This window comes from Triticum aestivum, chromosome 7D, assembly GCF_018294505.1.
Source record: "Triticum aestivum cultivar Chinese Spring chromosome 7D, IWGSC CS RefSeq v2.1, whole genome shotgun sequence".
In the NCBI taxonomy this organism is placed as follows: Eukaryota; Viridiplantae; Streptophyta; class Magnoliopsida; order Poales; family Poaceae; genus Triticum; species Triticum aestivum.
This window is the reverse complement of record NC_057814.1, coordinates 170,783,950-170,789,484: the sequence shown is the minus strand read 5'-3', so window position 1 is coordinate 170,789,484 and position 5,535 is coordinate 170,783,950. Positions and strand designations below refer to the sequence as shown.

General features: G+C 48.9%; 1 pseudogene; it reads right to left on the bottom strand.

Annotated features, from left to right (window-relative positions):
- Positions 1-1,750: 1,750 nt before the first annotated feature.
- Positions 1,751-3,700, bottom strand: LOC123171013 (uncharacterized; annotated as a pseudogene).
- Positions 3,701-5,535: the final 1,835 nt, after the last annotated feature.

Here is a 5,535-nt window from a genome sequence, read left to right as displayed (position 1 = left end):
GGACGCGTCCGGACGTGGGCCAAGTCAGATTTGCCAGCGTTGGCCCACCCTGAGTCCACAAAATTATTTGTGCCTGGTGCCACATACGGTATGCATGATAGAACTTCTCAAATCGTAAGTACACACGAACATGTACGTACGTCTTGTCAGGTGCCGTGCTGCGCTCGAGCAATGCTACACTTACGTACGTCATTGTACGGGAATTACGTAGGGTTTTAAGAAGGAAGGTTTCCTAATGATTACGTAAATGGACGACCGTAGGTCTAGCATTTTTGTGCGCGTTCTGTTATGATCCTAGATAATCTTATTTGCAAAAAAATGATCCTAGCTAATCAAGTATAATACTCCCGTGCCGAAGACACAACCAACACGCCCTCTTTTGAGGGCAGGTTTGACCAGAAGAAACACAATCCCGCTTACGAGAGTCGATCGAGATCCATGCATGGCGGGCGCCGAAGGGCTCCCCGCGGACCTCCTCGCGGCGATCTTCCGCCGGTGCGCCTCGGCGTACGACCGCGCCCGCTTCGCCGCCGTCTGCACGTCGTGGCGTGCCGTCGCGTTGTGGCACCCGAAGCTACCGGCTATCCCGCTGTTGCTCCCGTCGACCGCCAATGGCCGGCGCGACCGGATGACGCGGGCGTACAGCCCGGAGGACGGCAGGGTCCTGCGTTCCCCGCTGCCCGGGTTCCCCAAGTGCAGGCCAGATCGTGGGGTCCCACGACGGTGGCTGGGTCGCCGCCGCCACCGGCTCCCGGATCGTGGTCGTGAACCTCTTCGTCCGCGGCCGGGTGCTGCTCTCTCGGGACTTTACATGTACATGCTTTGCTAGACAAGCCCCTCACAAGATCTCCGTTCAAAAAATCATCTTCTCGGAGGATCCTGTCTCAAAAGGCTGCATCCTTGCCGCGATAACCACCACAGGGTGCAAGATAGGTCTGATAGGTCTTTATAGGTGTGGCAGCCTGGAGGACGGTGGTGCAGATGGTGGGTGGATCTCTATTTCTAATGGAGTAGTTGGTGAATAGTTTTCACGGTTTTTTTCGCTGATTTTTTTCGTCACCTCCCCCACCCCATCGGTTTAGTTTCGCGTCAACCTCACACACAACAAAAAAATCTGAACGGATCAGAACTTTTCATTCTGGCGCAAGTTATTGAGGAATGTCTTTATGTGAAAGAATCAATCACGATCAATCTCTAAAGACCAAATCTAAATTAATTAACCTTAATTTAAATTGCTCGATCACATTAATTAGGAAACAAATAACTGAGTATTGTTGTCTGCCGCTCCTAAAGACCAGTTGGTGAATAGTCTCCACGGTTTTTTTTGCTGATTTTTTTTCGTCACCTCCCCCACCCCACCGGTTTAGTTTCGCGTCACCCTTACACACAACAAAAAAACTGAACGGATTAAAACTTTTCATTCTAGCGCAAGTTATTGAGGAATGTCTTTATGTGAAAGAATCAATCACGATCAATCTCTAAAGATCAAATCGAAATTAATTAACCTTACCTTAAATTGCTCGACCACATTAATTAGGAAACAAATAACTGAGTATTGTTGTCTGTCGCTCCTCCTCCACCAGTCCACAACGCACAATCTGGATGAACGCTGGGGCAAAAAGAGAACACACACGACACGATCTATCCTCCTCTCCCCCAGCCCTCCTCTACATGCTCCTCCTAGATCGTGTCCCCGTCAGCCAAGTCCACTCCTCGGCGTGGTCCATCTCAGCCGTGAAGGTGATCGCCATCAGCCAATAGCAGCCGCCAGAATCGTCGTCCGATGCGCACTAGGTATCCTACGCCGCCGCCGCCGCAGGGGAACTCCTCGACCCGCCCAGCCTCCTGCCGCTCCGCCCCCTTCCGTTCCCGTCACCGCAGTCACCCCCTCCATCTCCTGCCGGAGCCACTCCCCTGCCACGAACATCCTGCGCGCGTTGTACATGACTGGTACGGCGGCCCTGACGGGGAGCGAGAACCGCCACGGGACCACGGCGGTGAGCCCCTCGATGAAGACCTGCGCGGAGAGCAGGAACACGTGCGGGGCTGCGGCGGCGATCCCCGTGGTGTCCCCGGACCGGAGGCCGTCGAGGACGTAGAGCGCCGGGAGCGCGGCACCAACGAGGAACCCGCCCATGGTGTGCGCGGCGAGGAGGAGGCGCGCGAGGCCGAGGAAGACGGGCAAGGACGGGTTGGGCTTCCCAGGTCGCTTGCGGGAAGGCCAGCGTGGCCAGGAGAAGGTAGGGGAGGAGCAGGACGGCGAAGGCGATCTCCAAGAGCGGCACGGTGGTCGAGAAGGCCAGCACGGCCTTGGCGCGCAGCGTGTTGAGATGCTTGCATGTTTCATGACATGTACCTGAAGGTCAAGGTAACATGTTCAAGAACAAGAGGGTCCTCATGGAGAGTATCCACAAGTCCAAGGCTGAGAAGGCAAGAGAGAAGACCCTCTCTGACCAGTTTGAGGCCAAGCGTGCCAAGAGCAAGGCTAGCTAGCAGGGAGAGGAATATTGCGAGGAGGCAGGAGAGATTGGCTCAGGTAAGATGATTTTCACTTGAGCCCTGTCTATTTCCTCACATAGTTAGATTTGTGCTGCATTATATTGGTACTGAAATACATAATGCGTGCACATGTCTCCTGTTGGATGTTTCAGAGATGCTTATGCAGGGTTTCTTTAATCATTTTGGTTCATGGTACCAGCTAATGAAATTTACGTGCTCTGATGATGAATTCGTGCCATGTCGAGTTGGATTGGCGGTGGCGTATTTTTCCTCTTGTAGTCAAATTTGTGAGATGCTTCGTTCTCTTCTTTATGTGAACGTACATGTATGACCAGTGTAATTAGGTGCAGTAGTTTTGGTCAATGTCAAAGCAGAAGAGAGCTACATGTATGACAGTATTGAATCACGGCGAGAGAGTAATGTAGCTTCGTCCCTCCCTGATACCGTGCAATCATGTCTAATGTCTTTCATTAAATCTCCGCGGAGGTGCCGGCCGGCCGGTACATATGTCAGTGCATCATCTATCTCAGACTCTCAGTCACAGCTATCTAATTGGGGTATATTCATCTCCAATTACAGCCTCATACTTTTTTGGACATTCATTTACAGCCCGATCTACTTGGATGTGCAGACCTGGGAGTTGGAACAATTCACCAAGAGAAGCCAGTTCGTGTATAACAGAATGGGTGAGGAGTAAAGGCGTGTCATATTCCATATTTTCATTCAGATTTCAGAGAACGCGACAGTAATTTTTTATATTTTGCTCTACAGGTGGAATTTATCATGAGATCCTACCCAAATCCGAGTACTTCTCCAAGACACTGTACACCTTCCATTTCGCCCAAAACGATCTCTCTGTGGGCTACTTCACCAATAAGACTACCAAACAGATTGAGGCCTATGACCCCGATCCTAAGGAGCGGTTCACTGTGGCAGGTACAATTCAAACTAATTTGCTGACAATCTCGCTCACAACCAAGGAAAATTTAGTTCTTGACACAATTAACATTACATGATCTGTGCTGGCTATACTTTATTCATGCTTGCTTCGAAGTCTTGGTTCATGGAAAGAATTTATAATTTTATCTCTGTACTACACATGTAATATAACTTGTACGAGAAGAATAAGAAGCTTGTCAAGTTTTATCTCTGACTAGACATGTAATATACCTTGCAGTAGAAGAGTACTAGACATGTACATTCTAAGGCTGAGCCAGCCTTAGATTACTGGTAGAAGAAGCTTGTCAATTTCCTATCAACGAATTTGCCAGGCTGGTCTCATAACTGAGCCAGTTCTACGATGCTCAATATCTTGTTGCTTTTCTCTCTGAATCCTCGGGTATGAGGCCCAAGCTTTGCTAAATTAGCAATCCTGCATATGCATCCACTTGCAAGTTGCAAATTGAGGCAAGGATATTCATTGTCAAACAAACACTACTATGCTGCTAATAACAAAAATTAAATTGCATTAGGATGCATGAACTACTTATTTTCATCTTTGATAAGGAAGTTTGGAGATATATATTTATATGTGTCGACCTTTTCCTTCTTTCAGTGAAAAATCATGCATGTGGCCTTCGTGTTATATTACTGTTACACCTTTCATACACAGATAGGCTGTGAACTGAACAAGTCAAGTTTTAAAAGTTCCAACAATTTCTGACCTTAAAATTTTAATGCAGTTTGTTTAGCACTAAATGCCAGAGACTGAAAATCATGAGAGGATCTAATGCATCCATCTGCAGTTTTTACCAGTAGATGTGTCGAACTCTACTTGTATTTGTGTTTCCTACCATGATTGGTTACATTCGCTGATCCCTTTGGTTTACCGAGAAATTTTTGAAACACAGCCATCTAAGTACTTTTACTCATGCATCAAGTGGTCGAATCAAGCATGCTGTCAACAGTAGTGTGGTAATGGTTCTTTGGTTGATACGATTGTGATTGCACATAATAAACACTGAAGTTCAGTACTAGCTCTAAGGTGAGTAGTTGAATTACTGATAATGGAGGTAATTAAGTGGTTAGCTAAAATGATAAGGATTTGATGTATTCAGTCCAGTCATGTGTCTAATTTCCTGAAAGTTGTTAGTCTGTCGGATGCATTTATTTTCCTAGATGCCCCGAGAAGAGGTAGTAGTAGTGGTGCGGGCGCGCCATGGGCGAGGTGGGCTCCAGGTGTTGCGGCGGGGGCGGCTGCCCCATCGATGGCAGCGCGATGCCCCCCGCCGTCGGGCCCACGCCGCCGGACATTGGCGGTGACCGGAGACTGTCGCGACGATTGTTGGTCGATTGCGGAGCTTGCAACATGAGCTGGTAGCGCCAGCGTTGGCGAGAGAGTGAGGTGTCCCCAGTGCAGTAGGCGGGGGAAAGCTTAAGGCGACCGGTGCCCGCCGGTCCTCATCGCTGCACGTCGAGGTCAAGTCTGAGGCTGTGAGCTGATGCATCCACAGACATCATCGTCGACTGCATCTTCAACCTCCGGACGCCGCTTCCGTAAACTGCTTCGTCAACCTCAGCCGTGACCCTTCCTCCCGGTCGCCGTGTTTAATATCCTACTCGTCGGCCGCCGATCTCGAGCACCACGAGCGAAGGTGGATGCCCTGACTGCCGATCACCAAGGTGAGCTCCAATTTTTGTTGATGTGCAGTTTGTTGGTCGGACGCCACCTAAACTGTGAAGTTCTACCCAATATGAATTGTTTGTTGTGAGCTCTGTAGTGTTGTGTCCTTTAAAAGTGGGCATGTTAGGCTTGTTGTAGACAGTGTTATGCTTGTTGCTAGCGATTGATTGCTAAATGTGCTATGATTGTTACAGACAGTGGGAATGGTAACTACTAATGAATTTTGATTCAGTTGGTTAGTTACTATAAGCAAGAACACGTTATAAGCGCCAAAATGCTAGAGAGAAAAGTTCAAGAGCCAAGAACACAACAGGGTCGTTGACTTGGTTAGCCTCTTTGATGTAATAAATTGGTGTTGGTGGGTCCATGTGGCTGGAGAACCCTTTTTCTCCAAAACGTCGGCACTGTCGTGC